The sequence below is a fragment of the Hordeum vulgare genome, chromosome 7H (genome assembly GCF_904849725.1).
Source record: "Hordeum vulgare subsp. vulgare chromosome 7H, MorexV3_pseudomolecules_assembly, whole genome shotgun sequence".
Taxonomy (NCBI): domain Eukaryota; kingdom Viridiplantae; phylum Streptophyta; class Magnoliopsida; order Poales; family Poaceae; genus Hordeum; species Hordeum vulgare.
The window spans coordinates 413,987,329-414,006,621 of record NC_058524.1 but is presented as its reverse complement, the minus strand read 5'-3'; positions in this window follow the sequence as shown (position 1 = coordinate 414,006,621).

The window sequence follows — 19,293 nt, the reverse complement described above, 5'->3', positions numbered from 1 at the left end:
CCATGTAATAGCCTTGTTAGTGTGTGTGGAACACCAAGTATGTCGTACTGTTTTTTATGGAACCACTGGTAGTCCTTGAATCTTATGCATGACTCGCCTGCAATTTTTTGATAAACCAAGGAATGTCTCAAAGTGACAAACAAATTTTTCCTGGTATGTTAGGAAAAACAGCAGCCTAGTCAGTAAGTGCATGGCCAGGAATAAACCAGCCCCCTGGATCATGGCAAGAAATAAATTAGCCCCCGGGTTATGGCGAGAAATAAATTAGCCCCGGGGTTAGGGCGAGAAATATGAGCCGGGGCGAGTTATAATCAAAGCCGGCTCAAAGATATGTTAAGAAACCTTGTGATCTTGTCATCAAGAAGTAAAAAAATTATCGACTCAGTGAGTTTCGGTAGGATAAGATGAGTTTGCAAAACTCTAGTGTTACCCTTAGGAAGCTTTTGCAAAAAAGCCTTGTTGTTTTAGACCGACTGATCAGGCGCGAGTCAAGCTTCTGTGAAGTAGGTTCAATGAACCAATGGTTTCTCTATTTTCCATGTGTGACTCTAGCTGGTACCTGTTATGTTTTAACCAAGGCGAGTTCACGGTCCAAATAACGGATTGACTCACCTTGAGTACATAGGTCCATGTGGCGACTTGTTCAACAAACAGTCCAGTATAACCATTTGTAATGCGGTAATTTTTCGCTAGCCAAGAGGGTATTCAGGCTGAACTCAATGAGTGGAAGCCCCCAAGTGACCTATGATTTAGGAAAAAACCAGGCATAGGATTACAGAAGCGTATACGCTCTTACTGCAAAACGACTTGGGGACTAGTAGCCCCCAAGTAAGCTGGCTTAATTCTCAAAACCATATAAGGCGCCTATGTTTGGACCGTGCGACGTGGCAACATTGGTCCTCTTTGGCTTTTATCAAAGCCCAGTTTTGAAGCAAGTGCAGCATGGCGACTTACGCTCTTTGACTTTAATAGCGTCCATGTTTGGGCGACTTATAGAACAATAAAGACTCATGCTTTCAAAAGATGAAACGGCAAAGGACCCCGAAGTTCGTGGGTGCCGGCTTTATTGCTTTCATAATTCATGGATTACAATTTGATGAAAACTGATAAAGAAAAAAGAGGGAGCTCATGGCTCTCAGTGTAGTAACGCCGCAGATGGGCTATGTTCCAGGGGCGAGTTGTCTTAACCTCTGTAGTTGGCCGATCTGGGCGAAGATCCATCAAATAGTTTGAGCCGTTCCTAAGATTCTTGTTGACGACAAATGGTCCTTCCCATGGAGGTGATAGCTTGTGCATACCAGTATGATCTTGAATCAAACGGAGCACCAAGTCACCTTCTTGGAAATCTCGGCTCTTGACCCGGCGACTATGATAACGTCGCAAGTCCTATTGGTAAATCGCCGATCGTGACACGGCCAAGTCACGTTCCTCCTCCAAGGCGTCCGGCGAGTCTTGTCGCGCCAACTCATTGTCCTGCTCCACATAGGCGGTGACTCGTGGGGAATCATGTTTGATGTCACTTGGTAACACCACTTCTGCCCCGTAGACCAAAAAGAAATGAGTAAAACCCGTGGAGCGGTTTGGAGTTGTCTTGATACTCCACAGTACTGATGGCAACTCCGCGACCCAACATCCTGGTGTGCGTTCCAAAGGCACCATGAGCAGAGGCTTAATCCCCCGTAATATTTCCTGATTCTCCCTCTCTGCGTGTCCATTGGACTGGGGATGTGCAACCGCGGAAACATCAAGACTGATATGCTCTCGTGAATAGAACTCTTGCATTGCACCTTTGGATAGGTTAGTACCATTGTCAGTAATGATACTATGAGGATATCCGAATCTGAAAATCAGTTTCTTCAAGAACTTGACGGCCGTATCAGCGTCACAACTGCTAACAGGTTTCACCTCCACCCACTTGGTAAATTTGTCAACCGCCACCAGTAGGTGAGTCTTTTTGGTGGAAGACATCTTGAAGGGACCAACCATATCAAGCCCCCAGACTGCAAACAGCCAAGTGATTGGTATCATCAGCAATTCCTGAGCAGGCACATGCATCTGGCGTCCAAACTTTTGGCAGCCATCACATCGGCGAGCGATCTCCTCTGCGTCTGCGTGAGCCGTCAGCCAATAAAACCCATGTCTGAAGGCTTTAGAAACCAAGGATCGGGACCCAGCATGATGACCACAGTCGCCCGCCTGAATCTCATTGAGGATCATACATCCTTCTTCAGAAGATACGCATCTTTGAAATACCCCCGAGGTGCTTCGTTTGTGTAACTCGCCATTGTGTATGACCATGGATTTACACCGACGGACGAGTTGGCAAGCTAGCAACTCGTGGGCTGGTAATTCGCCTCTGGTAAGGTACGCCATGTAGGGAATCGCCCAGTCTTGAGTAGCATGAAGAGCCGCCACGAGTTGAGACTCGGGGTCCGGTACCGCTAAATCTTCCTCCGAAGGCAGTTTCACTGAAGGGTTATGTAATATATCCAAAAAGACATTGGGAGGAACCGGCTTACGCTGCGAACCAAGGCGGGAAAGAGCGTCCGCTGCTTCGTTAAGTCGTCGGTCGATGTGATCCACTTGATAGCCATTGAAGTGACCCACCACATCTAACATAGCTCGTCTGTAAGCCGCCATTAGAGGGTCTCGTGAATCCCAGGTGCCAGAAACCTATTGCGCCACCAGATCTGAGTCGCCCAAACATCTCACTCGCGTGAGATTCATCTTTTTGGCGAGTCGCAAACCATGGAGAAAAGCTTCGTATTCTGCTGCATTATTGGTACATGGGAACATGAGCCGAAGAACATAGCAAAACTTGTCACCTTGAGGCGAAGTTATCACCACACCAGCCCCCGAGCCTTCCAACTGTTTGGACCCATCGAAATAGATGGTCCAATACGTAAGATCTGGTCTCTCCTCAGGGATTTGTAACTCGGTCCAATCAATGATGAATTCCACGAGTGCTTGAGATTTGATGGATGTCCGAGGCGTATATCGCACCTGATGGGATCCAAGCTCGATGGCCCACTTAGCAATTGGTCCAGTAGCCTCTCGGTTCTGTATGATGTCGCCGAGGGGGGCGGAGAAGACGACCGTGATCGGGTGTTCCTGGAAGTAATGCTTCAGCTTTCGACTCGCCATGAACACCCCAAAAAACAACTTTTGCCAATGCGGGTAGCATTGCTTGTATAGGGTGAGGACCTCGCTGATGAAATACACCGGTCGCAGGACCAGGTACTCCTTTCCTTCTTCCTTTCGCTCGACAACTACTGCCACATTGACCGCTTTGGAATTGGCTGCAATGTACAGGAGCATAGGTTCCTTGTCTGTCGGGGCCGCCAACACTGGTGGGTTAGCTAATTGTCGCTTCAAGGCTTCAAAGGCTTCATTGGCCTCGTCCGTCCATACAAAATGATCAGTTTTCTTGAGCAGCTGGTAGAGAGGGATGGCCTTCTACCCAAGGCGACTTATGAAGCGGCTCAAGGCCGCGATTCGACCCGCCATACGCTGCACCTGGTTAACGTTGGCTGGTTTCCCGAGTGAGGTAATTGCCTCGATCTTGTCCGGGTTGGCCTCAATGCCATGCTCCGATACGAAGAAACCCAATAACTTCCCCGCAGGGACACCAAAAACACACTTGGTGGGGTTAAGCCTCATCTGGTAAACGCGCAGGTTGTCGAAGGTTTCTTTGAGATCCTCCAAGAGCGACTCCTTGCGGTGAGACCTGACCACGATGTCATCCACCTAAGCGTGGACGGTACGGCCTATCTGGCTATGTAAGCAGTTTTGGATGCAGCGTTCGTAAGTCGCCCCCGCACTCTTGAGCCCAAACGGCATGGATACGTAATAGAAAGCTCTGAATGGGGTTATGAAGGATGTCTTCTCCTGATCCACCGCTGCCATCTTTATCTGATGGTATCCCGAATAAGCGTCCAAGAAACACAGACGTTCGCAACACGTCGTTGAATCAATAATTTGATCAATGCGGGGAAGGGCGAAAGGATCCTTCGGGCAGGCTCTGTTAAGGTTGGTGTAATCAATGCACATGCGGATAGTGTCATTCTTCTTGAGCACCAGGACCGGGTTAGCCGACCATTCAGGATGGAAAACCTCGATGATGAACCGAGCGGCAAGGAGCCGGGCTACTTCCTCTCCGATCGCCTTATGGCGTTCTTCATTAAACCTGCGAAGGTACTGCCGCACTGGCTTAACTTTAGGGTCAGTATTAAGACGGTGCTCAGCGAATTCTCTCGGTAGACCCGGCATGTCGGAAGGTTTCCATGCAAAGATGTCCTGATTCTAACGGATGAATTCGATGAGCGTGCTTTCCTATTTGGGGTCGAGACCCGCCCCAATAGTGAACTGCTTGGTGGAGTCGCCTGGCGTAAAGTCGATAACCTTGGTGTCGTCCGTTGGTTTAAACTTGAGAGGCGGCTCATATTTGATAGTCGGCCTTTTGAGCGGCATCATGTCCGCCGAGTCGACGTTGGATTGATGAAACTTGAGCTCCTCAGCCACGCAAGCCGACTCGGCATAAGCCGCATCTCCTTCTTCACACTCTTGGGCTATCTTCCAGTCGCCGTGGACGGAAATAGGGCCCTTGGGTCCAGGCATCTTGAGCTTGACATAAACATAGCATGGGCAGGCCATGAACTTGGTGTATGTGGGCCGTCCAAACAGCGCATGATAGGGGCTCTTGATTTTGACCACCTCGAACAGGAGGGACTCGCTCCTGTAGTTCGACTCCATGCCAAAAGCCATGTTAAGCTTAACCCGCCCAATCAGGTACGCCGACTTACCGGGGACAATGCCGTGGAAGACCGTGGATGATGGCATCGGGTCCTTCTCCAAGAGGTTCATCCGCGGGAAGTGTCGAAATACAGGATGTTGATGCTGATGCCCCCGTCCATGAGGACCTTGGAGAGGGTGTATCCCCCGACTTGGGGAGCCACGACCAGGGCTAAGTCGCCAAGGTTGTCCACTCGGGGTGGATGGTCTTCCCGGCTCCATGTTATGGATTGCTCTGACCAGTGAAGGTATCGGGGGAGCACCGGCTCAGCTACGAAAGTTCTATGCTTCACCTTATGATCCCGCTTACAGGTGTTGGTGGTGAACACGTGGTACTGCCCGTTGTTCAATTGTTTGGTGTTATTTTGGAACCCGCCTCGATCCTCCTGCCGCTGGGGGTCTCCTTGCAGGGGGGGGCGGGTTGGAGCACTCCCGGCGGGTGGTACTGCTGGTTATGAACTTGGTATTGGCCAGCATTGGGCTGTGACCCGCCCTGTGGTCCTTAGTTAGGAAATCCCCCGAGCGTGACCTGGCGTGACCCGGACGCGCCGGGTTGTTCTTGTCGCTGGCCCTGCTCGCCGCCTTGACTTCTCCTGAGCGCCTCGGCCCGGAACTCTTGCATCACGTCGCAATCTTCCCACGAGTGAGTCGTCAGTCCTTCGACCATGGCGTGCTGCGGGCACGGTCCTTTCAGCATTTCATGGTAATTTCGCGGTTTTTTCCCACTAAAGCCCCACTTCTTCTGACGTGGGTTTGCGTTGCCGGTATAAGTATTAGCCACAAATTCCGTGGGACCTTCCTGTTGCCTCTTCTTGACATGCCCGCCATGGTGGTGATTGACCCGGCTTTGAAACTGGGAATGGCCTTTGTGTAACTCGCCCTTCCTGGCGGTACTAATTTTGTCGTCGCCTTCTCCAGGATCCTTGGTGTTGTCCGACTCGGCATATCTGGTAAGGGCGTCCATTAACTCGCCCATGTCCCGTACTTTCCGCTTAAGTCTCCCTAGCTTCAGTACCAAAGGTTCGTCATGGCAGTTCTTCTCCAGGATCAACACTGCCTGAGCCGCCGAAATGCCTTCCGATGAATGAATAACTTCCGCGGCTCGCTGATGACCCACAAGTATAGGGATCAATCATAGTACTTTCGATAAGTAAGAGTGTCGAACCCAACGAGGAGCAGAAGGCTCTCATAAACGGTTTTCAGCAAGGTAATAACTGCAAGCACTGAAAGTAGCGGTAACAAGTGATGGTGTAGCCAGGTGAAACGTAGCAAGCAAAGAGTAACAAGTAACAAGTAGTAGCAACGGTGCAGCAAGTGGCCCAATCCCTTTTGTAGCAAGGGACAAGCCTGAACAAAGTCTTATAGGAGGAAAACGCTCCCGAGGACACACGGGAATTTCTGGCATGCTAGTTTCATCATGTTCATATGATTCGTGTTCGTTACTTTGATAGTTTGATATGTGGGTGGACCGGCGCTTGGGTACTGCCCTTACTTGGACAAGCATCCCACTTATGATTAACCCCTCCCGCAAGCATCCGCAATTCATTAGGTTGTCTTCCTTGTCCAACATCTACTCCTAAGCATGTAATAGTTTGGTGAGTGCTCACAATTGTAAAAAGTGTCTAAGATGATATGTTTATATGTGAACCTCTCTTTCCTTATTACTTCTTATTAATTGCAACAATGACTGAGGTCTATGTTGATTTATTCTCAACAAGTTTCAATCATCATACGTGTCATATGTGAAGTTATCACTTTCCGTAAGATCGTCTCATGATCTTTCATGCTATCGTTCTTTTCATACTTTTGATCATGGCAGAAAGCAAAGCCCTTGACTAAGATACTCTTTATTATATAGCTCGTATGCTCGAATAAATCGGGGTTGAGACAAAAGCTAAAGACTCAAACTAAACACTAAAGACTTACTCCTCTAAGATAAGAAATAAAAACTGAAAAGGAAAGAACTAAAATAAAGGTAAAAGCAAAAGATATAAAGGTGATAGGATACCAAGGCAACTCCCCCAAGCTTGGCAGAAAGCAAGGGGATTGACCATACCAATGCTTAGTTGTCTTCCTTTGGTGGTGATGGTGGTGGAGTTGTTGGAGTAGTCTGATCATCCGTCTTCCAAGGCATAGGTGCTCCATCATGGCAGCACGAACGAGTCGCCGGAATCCTCAAATCTGCAGCCAACCTTATTGATTTAAATCTGTACTCATACTCACAGTTTTGGTTCTGCAGGTCATAGATCTGGCCCTGAAGTTGATCAACCCTGTCATAGAGCCTGGAGAGGTGTTTCCCAATGTCAATGGCATCCATCTTGTGATTGCTAGTGAACTCCGTGATCATCATGTGGTTGGCGTTGAGTCCACGCTCCACCATCCCTTGGCACTTGAAGACTTGTTGCTCCATTGCTTCGAGCCTCGTCTCCACGCTTACGGTCTTCTTAGGCCCCTCAACATCACGGATGTGCAACATCCTCTCGCTCATCTTGATAGATTGAAGGTATTTTAGCACTTCCGTGAGGTAGGGATTGATGACCTTCTGGAAGATCTTGTCCTTAGGAGCGTTTGGGGAAGTCATGATGATCTAGATCTGCCACAGAAACAGGCTCGAAACGAAAACAGAGGAAGACTACGCGATACGGGGATCAAAACCTTCGGGCGAGTATATATTGATTTTTTCTGGACCAGAAGGAGTGCTCCGCAAGAAATCGGAGTCCGGGAAGCACACGAGGTGCCCACAAGCTTGCCCTCCGCCACTAGGGTGTAGGGGGCGGTGGCAGGGCTTGTGGCCGCTTCGTTCGCTCTCCGGACTGCTTTTTATTTTTCTAATTTTCCAAAAATTCCAAAACGGAGGAAATTTCCTATTGGAAAAGCATCGGAGTCCAATTTCTTACGGAAACAGATACCTCTTCGTTTTCAAGGTCTGAAACAGGCTGATAAACATCCCTTATGTACTCCTCTGGAGTTATGACATTGATAATATTGGTCTCAACATTTATGGGAGTACCAGAGATGTAATGCTTCAATCTTTGCCCATTTACCACTCTAGGAAAATTTCCTTCCGTGTTATTCATTTTGATGGCACTGGAACGATATACTTCCTCGATAACATAAGGACCTTCCCATTTAGAGAGAAGCTTGCCTGCAAAGAATCTCAAACGAGAATTGTATAGCAGGACATAATCACCTACATTGAACTCTCGTTTCTGTATTGGTTTGTCGTGCCATATCTTAACCTTTTCCTTGAACAACTTGGCATTCTCATATGCCTCGGCCCTCCATTCATCTAACGAGCTGATATCAAACAACCGCTTCTCACCGGCAAGTTTGAAATCAAAGTTGAGCTCTTTCATTGCCCAATAAGCTTTGTGTTCCAGCTCAGGAGGTAAATGACAGGCCTTACCGTAAACCATTTTATACGGCGACATGCCCATGGGATTCTTATAAGCAGTCCTATAAGCCCATAGTGCATCGTCAAGTTTTCTAGACCAATTCTTTCGAGATCTATTGACGGTCTTTTGTAGGATCAATTTGATCTCCCTATTACTCAACTCCACTTGACCACTAGACTGAGGATGATAAGGAGATGCACCTCTATGGTTGACATCATACTTAGCGAGCATCTTGCGGAAAACACCATGAATGAAGTGTGAACCGCCATCAGTCATCAGATTTCTAGGGACTCCAAATCTTGGGAAAATGACTTCTTCAAGCATCTTAATAGAGGTGTGGTGATCAGCATTTTTAGTGGGTATAGCTTCTACCCACTTAGTGACATAATCCACAGCAACTAAGATGTGAGTGTACCCATTGGAACTCGGGAAAGGTCCCATATAATCACAGCCCAGACATCAAATGGTTCAATGACAAGTGAATAGTTCATAGGCATTTCCTGACGCTTACTGATATTCCCTATTCTTTGGCATTCGTCACAAGACAAGACAAACTTACGGGCATCCTTGAAGAGAGTGGGCCAATAGAAACCTGATTGCAATACCTTATGAGCAGTTCTATCTCCAGCATGGTGTCCTCCGTAGGCTTCGGAATGACACTTCTACAGGATCTGTCCATGTTCATGTTCAGGCACACAACGTCTAATAACACCATCTACTCCTTCCTTATAAAGGTGAGGATCATCCCAAAAGTAGTGTCTCAAATCAAAGAAGAATTTCTTCTTTGCTGATAGGTGAAACTGGGTGGTATGTATTTGGCTACGATATAATTTGCATAATCGGCATACCACGGTGCACTATGTGAAGTGCGGATGACATTTAATTGCTCATCAGGAAAGTTGTCATCAATAGGTAGTGGGTCATCAAGGACATTCTCTAGCCTAGACAAGTTATGTGCTACAGGATTATCAGCACCCTTTCAATCAACGATGTGCGAATCAAATTCCTATAGCAGGAGAACCCATCTGATCAGCCTAGGCTTAGCGTCCTTCTTCTCCAGAAGGTACTTAATAGCAGCATGATCAGAGTGAATAGTGACTTTGGAGTCAACTATATAAGATCTGAATTTTTCACATGCAAACACGACTGCTAAAAACCCCTTTTCCGTAGTGGCATAGTTTCTTTGGGCACTGTCTAGAGTTTTACTAGCGTAGTGAATAACATTCAACTTTTTGTCAACTCTTTGTCCTAGAACAGCACCAACAGCATAATCACTAGCATCGCACATGATTTCAAAGGGCAAGTTCCAGTCAGGTGGTTGAACAATAGGTGCGGTTATCAAAGCCTTCTTAACTATTTCGAAAGCTTCCTCACAATCCTCATCAAAAACAAAAGGAACATCCTTCTGCAAGAGGTTGGTAAGAGGCCTAGAAATCTTAGAGAAGTCTTTAATGAACCTTCTATAGAAACCAGCATGACCTAGGAAACTTCGTATACCTCTGATATCTGTGGGGCAAGGCATTTTCTCAATTGCATCAACCTTAGCCTTATCAACTTCAATGCCTCTTTCAGAAATTTTGTGTCCTAAGACAATGCCTTCATTAACAATAAAGTGGCACTTCTCCCAATTTAAGACGAGGTTGGTTTCTTTGCATCTCTGTAAGACTCCATCAAGATTGCTGAGGAAATCATCAAAGGAAGACCCATAAACGGAGAAGTCGTCCATGAAAACCTCGACAATGTTTTCACAAAAGTCAGAGAATATATCCGTCATACATTTTTGAAAGGTGGCAGGTGTATTGCATAAGCCAAAAGGCATACGTCTATAAGCAAAGGTACCGAAGGGGCAGGTGAAAGTGGTTTTCTCCTAATCAGATTGTGCAACAGGTATTTGCGAGAAACCTGAATAACCGTCTAGAAAGCAGAAGTGTGTGTGTGTTTTGATAGCCTTTCTAGCATTTGGTTGATAAACGGCAAAGGATAATGATCTTTCCTGGTTGCCTTGTTCAGTTTCCGGAAGTCTATCACCATCCTATAGCCAGTAATAATCCTTTGTGGGATTAGTTCATCCTTATCATTAGGAACGATGGTGATACCTCCCTTCTTAGGTAAGCAATGTACTGGACTTACCCAATCACTATGAGCAACAGGATAAATGATTCCTGCTTCCAGAAGCTTTTATTTTTTTTCTATCGACCTCTTTCATCTTAGGATTTAATCTCCTTTGATGATCAGCAACTGGTTTAGAATCAGGATCGGTTTTAATCTTGTGCTGACATAGAGTGGGACTAATACCCTTAAGATCATCAAGAGTATATCCAATAGCAGCACGGTGCTTCCTCAGAGTTTTTAGTAACTTCTTCTCTTCGTGCTCTGAGAGGAGAGCACAAATAATAACGGGATATATCTCCTTCTCATCAAGATAGGCATACTTAAGAGTATCAGGCAACTGTTTAAGCTCGAACACAGGATCACCGTTTGGTGGGGGAGGATCCCCAAGCAGTTCAACAGGCAGATTATTCTTGAGAATAGGATATTGTTCTAAGACAATTTTATCTATCTCATCTCTCTCCTCCATATGCATATCATTTTCATGCTCAAGCAGATATTGCTCTAAAGGATCCGTAGGAGGTACGGCAACTGAGGCAAGAGCAATAATTTCATCCCTTCCAGACGACTCTTTTTCATGGGGTTGTCTTCCAAACTTGGAGAAGTTAAATTCATGAGACACACCCTCGAAACTAATTGTGACGGTCTGCTTAATGCAATCAATGTGAGCATTGACAGTGTTGAGAAAGGGTCTACCAAATATGATGGGACAAAAGTTATCTTGTGCAGTACCAAGGACGAGGAAATCAGTAGGATACTTCGTCTTACCACACAGGTCTTCTACGTCTCTCACAATTCCTACAGGACAGATAGTGTCTCTATTAGCTAGCGTAATAGTGACATCAATGGGTTCTAACTCAGCAAGTGCAATCTCATCTTTGATTTCATCATATAGAGAACGGGGTATTGCACTAACACTAGCTCCCATATCACATAAACCATGGTAACAGTGATCTCCTATCTTGACAAAGACAACGGGCAGGCCAACTACAGGTCCATATTTGTCCTTCGTGTGAGGTTTAGCAATTCTAACGGGGTCCTCACAGAATTTGATAACATGCCCGTCTACGTCTTCGGCTAAGAGATCTTTGATAATAGCAACACTAGGTTCAACTCTAATCTCCTCAGCGGGTGCAAGTGGTCTAATGTAACCCCTACGTATCACAGTTCGGGCTTTAGAATAATCCTTTATCCTAGCAGGGTATGGTGGTTTCTCAGTGTAAGCACAAGGAACAACAGGATCACTAAAAGAAATGACTTTCTCCTCAACTATATTGGTTTTGGCTATGTTGCTTTCTACAGTCGGATGATATTTAAAACACTTCTCTTTGGGAAGATCAACATGAGCAGCAAAAGATTCACATAGAGAAGCTACTATCTCAGAGTCAAGTCCATACTTAGCGCTAAAATCTCTAGAAGTGCTTGTCTCAACAAAAGATTTAACGCAATCAAACTGGAAATTCATACCTGGCGCCTTACCTTCCTCCAGCTCCCAATCTTCAGAGTTGTGTTTGATTCATTCCAATAAATCCCACTTGTGATCAATATCCTTCTTCATAAAAGAACCGGTGCAAGAAGTGTCAAGCATGGTATGATTTTCATGAGAAAGTCGAGCATAAAAGTTTTGAGTGATAATTTCTCTCGAGAGCTCATGATTGGGGCATGACTATAGCATTGATTTAAGCCTCCCCCAAGCTTGAGCTATGCTTTCCCTGTCACGAGGCCAAAAGTTATAAATAAAGTTCCGATCACGATGTACTAAATGCATAGGATAAAACTTTTGATGAAATTCCAATTTCAACCGATTGTAGTCCCATGATCCAGTATCATCACATAGTCTATACCATGTCAACGCCTTATCCTTCAAAGATAAACGAAAGACTTTCTTCTTTACCTCATCCTCGGGCAAACCTGCAAGCTTAAATAAACCACAAACTTCATCTACATAGATCAGATGCAAGTCTCGATGTGAAGATCCATCTCCTGTGAAAGGATTAGCCAGCAGTTTCTCAAGCATACCCGAAGGAATTTCATAAAAGATATTTTCAGTAGGTACCTCAGGTTGAGGAACAACTCCTCGTGCTTCCGTTCGTGGTGAAGATACCCCGAACAAACTCCTCAAAGGAACAGTTTCCATAGTGACAAGTGACAATAAGTTTCAGCACAGTATAAAAATGTCTCCTTATCAATTTCCACTTACGAAAGGCACTTAACTCCCCGGCAACGGCGCCATAAAAGAGTCTTTATGACCCACAAGTATAGGGGATCAATCGTAGTCCTTTCGATAAGTAAGAGTGTCGAACCCAACGAGGAGCAGAAGGCTCTGATCAACGGTTTTCAGCAAGGTAATAACTGCAAGCACTGAATGTAGCGGTAACAAGTGATGGTGTAGTCAGGTGAAACGTAGAAAGTAAAGAGTAACGAGTAACAAGTAGTAGCAACGGTGCAGCAAGTGTCCCAATCCCTTTTGTAGAAAGGGACAAGCCTGAAAAAAGTCTTATAGGAGGAAAAACGCTCTCGAGGACACACGGGAATTTCTGTCATGCTAGTTTCATCATGTTCATATGATTCGCGTTCGTTACTTTGATAGTTTGATATGTGGGTGGACCGGCGCTTGGGTACTGCCCTTACTTGGACAAGCATCCCACTTATGATTAACCCCTCTCGCAAGAATCCACTACTACGAAAGAAGAATTAAGACAACGTCTAACCATAGCATTAAACTAGTGGATCCAAATCAGCCCCTTACGAAGCAACGCATAGACTAGGGTTTAAGCTTCTGTCACTCCAGCAACCCATCATCTACTTACTACTCCCCAATGCCTTCCTCTAGGCCCAAGTATGGTGAAGTGTTATGTAGTCGACGTTCACATAACACCACTAGTAGAAAAACAACATACAGCATATCAAAATACCGAACGGTTATCAAATCCACATGACTATTATCAGCATGACTTATCCCATGTCCTCAGGAACAAAAGTAACTACTCACAAAGCATAATCGTAATCATGATCAGAGGTGTAATGAATAGCATCAAGGATCTGAACATAAACTCTTCCACTAAGTAATCCAACTAGCATCAACTACAAAGAGTAATCAACACTACTAGCAACCTTACAAGTACCAATCGAAGTCGTGAGATGGAGATTGGTTACAAGAGATGAACTAGGGATTGGAGAGGAGATGGTGCTGATGAAGATATTGTTAAAGATGCCTCCCCTCTGATGAGAGGAGTGTTGGTGATGACGATGGTGACGATTTCCCCCTCCGAGAGGGAAGTTTCCCCGGCAGGATCGTCCTGCCGGAGCTCTAGATTTGATCTGCTCAAGTTCCGTCTCGTGGCGGCGGCGAAACCACGAAAAAGCTCCTGATTGATTTTTTTTCTGGAACGAAACCCTTCATATAGCAAAAGAGGGGGGCTAGTGGGCCATCACGGAGCCCACAAGCTTGCCCTCCGCCACCAGGGGGTGGCGGTGGTAGGGCTTGTGGCGCCCTGGCAGCCCCCCTCTGGTACTTCTTTCGCCAAGTATTTTTTTATATAATCCCAAAAATTTCCATGTAACTTTTCAGGGCATTTGGAGATGTGCAGAATAGTGGACTAAGATTTGCTCCTTTTCCAGTCCATTTGCTCCTTTTCCAGTCCAGAATTCCAGCTACCTGAATTCTCCCTCTTCAAATAAACCTTGCAAAATAAAAGAGAAAAGGCATAAATATGGTACCACAAAGTAATATAACAGCCCATAAAGCAATAAATATTAACATGAAAGAATGATGCAAAATGGACGTATCACTCGCCGGGTCCAATGGTGGGTCGACTCATCCGGCCGGTGGATGCAGTGTTGTAAGTCAACGATAGTCATTGGGCGCTTGCAGGTCCCTCTGAAGTTCTTGATGAAGCGCTCCTTCAGCTCTGTCTAAGTGTTGATGGAGTTGGGCGGCACGTTTTTCAGCCACGTGTGTGTCGTCCCTTCAAGCATCATAGTGAAGTATTTAGCGCAGACCGCCTCGCTTACGTCAAGCATATCCATCGCGAGTTCGTAGCTCTCGATCCATGACCCGGGTTCGAGATCCGGCGAGTAGTTGGGAACCTTCCTGGGGCCTTTGAAGTCCTTCGGCATGCGCTCGTTGCGCAAAACTAGCGCGAGACACGATACCCCAATCTGCTTGCCCCCAACGTCCAGGGGCGCAGGAGGTGACGGTATGTAAGTCGGGTAAGCCTGACCCGCCACGGCCGTTGGCTCCATGTGCCGCGCGGCTCGCGCTGCATCCACAATATCATGGGCTCGCGTGTCGGGCATCTCGAGCGGGTCGTGTTGGGGGAGTCGCCGCGGCCCACTAGTTATTGCGGGGAAGTCCTCATGGCGACTTCTGGTGTGACTTGCCTGAGGCGTGGAGTGTAGCCAATCAAGGCTATGGGAATACTGCGCATGCTGAACCACGACCGTTATTAGCATCTCGGTGGCGTTTCTGGCTTCTATCTCGGTCGGGGTGTTTCCGTAGATCGGAAGGGACTCCAGGTGGCGGGTCGCTGCCAGCACATTGTCGACGGTATTCGAGAAGTGACCCCGTGGCGTATGGAACCGAGTCGCATGGGCATCCATTGGCTGAGTCGACGGCGGATTGGGCGGTGGAACCGCTCCTCCCCTCGGGATGGTTTGTAAAGGCTGATCAGGACCCGCCCCGGGAGTGCGCGGAGTGTCGAAAAGGCGAGTTGGGTGTAAGTCGGCCGGGATGCGCCCATTGTGCCTCCTTTGGTGAAGGGCTCAGACGCGCGCTGCTGTATTTCGAGCCGCTAGCCTTCGGTGTTTAGCCGCTCCGTTTGTGCTGCGACCGCGGCTTGCTGCGTCTCAATCCTGGTAGCTTCGGCTTCCATGTCCCATTGTCCCTTGGCCATTGCGTCCCGCAGCTTAGTTAGCTCGGCGTTGACAAACTCCTAATTTTCAGATGTGATCGTGGCTGCCATGAGGCTGGCGATCTCTGCCGCTAGCTCCGTCATGGTTTGCGCTGGGGGTTTGGATGTTCCCCCGGTCTCGTTATTGCGAGTTGGATTCTGCTGAGGCTGTGTTGACCCCGCCATGTAGATGGCATTTGCCGGCGAGACCTCTCGAAGACCTCAGGATCCATTGCCAACGACAGCCCCCCGAGCTGTCCTTCCTTAAGAGTGTGGATCGATTCCGTCTCACCCATGGATGACTCGCCATCAGAATTGACAAGGGTGATCACCTGGCCTGCCACTTCGTCTTGCGCGCCATCTCCCAGCGTAAAACCGACGAAAACATGGTGACTCCTGTTCCGCCGTGTAACGGGGAGGACGTCCATGGCCAGCTCGACGATGTCGGTGGAGATGTTCGGCTCAGGAAAAGGCGTACGATCATGCTGATGAAGACGTTGATCTTGCCGAAGGGGACTCGATAGCCAGATTCGACGGAATCGGCCTCCGGCTCCCATAGCGAGTTGTCGATGTAGTACTTCGCACGGCGGCCCTTAGTCATGATGCTGACCGCATAGCTTTCTAACCCTGGTAGGGATCCCTTCGAGAACTCAACTCCACCGTGCGCTAGCCCCACGGTGGGCGCCAACTGTCATGGTTTTGTCATGGCAGATGTCCTCATGAAAGCACTTAGAGATGGAGCCGTCACACCTTGCTGGCGACTCGAAGGGGGTGAGCGAAAGCGAGACTCAGATTTACCCAGGTTCGGCCCCTCGTGAGGAGGTAAAAGCCTACGTCGTGCTATGTATGGATTAATGGTGGTTTCGATTACAAGGAGGGCGTAACTCGCCTGACCTAGCTCTCGATTCTCTCTAACCCGCCTGACCTCTTCCTGGGACTCGCCTTTATATACAGGTCGAGGCCCTAGGGTTTACAAAGTCCTGACCTTCTATTCTTTGTGACTTTCCTTATCTTTAAGTCGCCGTGTTCCCCTTGTCCATGAGCTTTCTTGGTAATCCATCATCCGCACGACCTCTCGAACCGCCATCAGCATCTGGGCTACGGGACGCGCAGCTAATGGTGAGTCGCCCCTTTGGTGACCCGGCCCACTAGGGGCTGGTCACCCATAGGTAATATCCCCAACACTTGCCGTAGCTAGGACTCTGCCTTCTACTTTCGTACCCTACACTTCTACTATCATGCTTATATCCACGACAGTTGGCACCAACCGTGGGGCAGGCGTCTAGGCGACTTCCAGCAAGTTTGCATTTTTTCCTCTTCACCATGTCTTCTGGCGTTGATTTCTTCCTTGGCCACGCGATCATGTTCGGCACACTCATCTTCATCACCGATGATTCGGCATGGCTTCAGGAGGCGCCTCTCGACGTCGAGGCGCTTCCAGTACGCGGGACAACGTTCTTCCGCGCCAATTCCTGCGGGGTCCTTCTTCGCGAACCGTCGACTCTGTCGTCGACTGTGATCCCCATTGCACATCGCAACAAGCGATCCGGTCGCTCACGGCTCCAGCGTTGGGTGCGTCATGCACTCGTGCGTCATGCGTCTTCTCCACAGGTGGCAGCCATCGAACATGCTACACCTCCGTGTGTTGCATCTCACTCGGTGTCAGATCCGTCTAGCCCTCCTTCCGAGTGTGAGAACCGCAGCCCTGCGGCGTTGGTTTTCATGGCCGGCTCACATGACAACCCGCCAAGGACCAATCGGGGCAAGCGGGAAACCAGAGAGACTTCGGGTGCGCGTCATCATCCACGCCCTCCAGTATCCGGTTGGCGTTCTCATCACGACAACATCGAGGTATTCCGCATGCCTATCCTCAACTTGGCTGCAGCCGCAAGGATTGCACACTCCATCCAGCCGTCAAATTCATGAGGGGGCGGAGGAGTGCAGCAGATCCGTGCCCTGTTGCGGGCAGCGCAGCAGTAGAATTCCGTTGTCTCTCAGTCTCACAACAGACTGCACATCAATTCCGTCCGAGCGGACACAGTTCGGTCGGTTTACAGCCCAGGTTCTCCTCAGTGTCGCAGAGGAGGAGATCACCGAGAATATCGGTACAGATACCAGGGGCGGAATCCGCTCCCCCCCCCCCCGGTTCAATCATGAAGATCGCCATCGCTCGCGCTCTCCTCCGTGGAGTGGTTCGTATGCGCCCCGGCGCAACGACGAAATGCGATCGGTGGGCGACGACCGCAACCAGAGGCGTGATGTAAGGGACTATCTCACTCAGAAGAGAGTTGATAGAGCTCGAGCCCATCGTGACATATACGACGGTGATCGTCCGAGTGGAAGTGGCTCTGTCATCTATGGGCCTGAGTGTTTCAGTCGAGCAATCCGCTCCGCTGATATTCCCCCAACTTCAGGTTGGCGGTCGGAACAAGCAAGATCACTGGAGAGTCCAAGCCAGAGACGTGGCTAGATGATTACCGAGTGGCAGTTCAGATCGGCGGCAGCAATGACAACGTCGCAATGAAGCACTTGCCCCTGACGCTGGATGGTTCGGCCCGTGCTTGGCTGAATCAACTAGCTCCATCAAGCATATACTGCTGAGCAGATTTGGCCCGGGTGTTCATCAAGACCTTCGAGGGCACCTGCAAGCGCCCTGCTGGTCTCTCGGAGCTATAGCACTGTATCCAGAAGCTGAGTGAATCTTTGCGCGATTATATCCAGCGCTTGACCACTCTTCACCACAATTTGGAGAACGTGGCCGAGCATCAAGCTGTCTGCGCTTTCAAGGTAGGCGTCAGGTACCGCGAGTTGTACTAGAAGTTCGGTCGGACATGAGATATGTCTATGAGTAAGATGATGGAGATAGCAACCCGCTATGCCAATGGAGAAGAAGAAGAGTGCCTCCATAGCAGCAAAGGCAAAGCGGTCGACGGAGATGCCAATCGAAAGCAGAAGCAGAAGGTTGAACACACTCCTCCGGAAAAAGCAGCCGCTCTGGGAGCAGGAAAGTTCAATGGAAAGGGCAAGAGCGAATTTCCCCCAAAGAAATTCAAGAAGCAGTCGGGACCAGATGTCCTTGATCAGGCATGTGCGATTCACACGAAGATAGATGAAGAAGGCAACACCATCGTGCCTAAACATACCACTCGGCAGTGCAGACCGTTGATCCACAGGTTTGGAGAGGATCAGTCGAGTGAGAAAGACCAAGAGAAAGAGGATGAAGAATAAGAAGACCACATCCCAAAGGTTGATGCCACTCTGATGATCTTCGCTAATGTAGAAATCAAAAGACGACTGAAAGTGGTCAACCGAGAGGTCAACATGGCAGCTCCTTCCACCCCGGAGTATCTCAAGTGGTCGCAGACTGCCATCACCTTCGACCAGTTGGATCAACCGACACATGTCCCCACTCCGGGACGTTAGGCTCTTGTTGTTGACCCGATGGTAGAAGGAGTTTGACTCCGCAAGGTGTTGATGGATGGAGGGAGCGGCTTGAACATCATCTACGCCGACACTCTCAAAGGGATGGGCATTCCAATGTCCAAGCTCAGCGATAGCAATATGCAGTTTCACGGAGTGCTCCTAGGGAAGAAGGTTGTTTCACTCGGTCAGATCGCGTTGAATGTCGTCTTCGGCTCCGACAAGAACTTCCGCAAGGAGAAACTCACGTTCGAGGTAGTGTACTTCCAGAGTGCCTACCACGCCATACTTGGGCGACCAGCATATGTACGTTTCATGGCCCGACCATGTTACGTTTATTTGAAGATGAAGATGCCAGGACTGAAGGGAGTCATCACCATCACTCGCGATCGGCAGAGAGCAGAAGAATGTTTGCAACAGGGCTCCAAGATCACCGACCAGCAGATGGCAATGGCAGAGCTCGATGACTACTGGTAGACAGCAGATCCCGTTGAACTGATGCGCACGAAGAAGAGAGCTTCCGAGTCTACATTCCAGTCGGCACGCGAAATCAAGAAGATCAGCATCCACCCGACGGATCCTACAGCTGCCCCGACCAACATCTCAACAACCCTTGACCCTAATTAGGAAGCCGAGCTCATCCAATTCCTCCGTGAGAACTGGGACATATTTGCATGGAAGCCCGC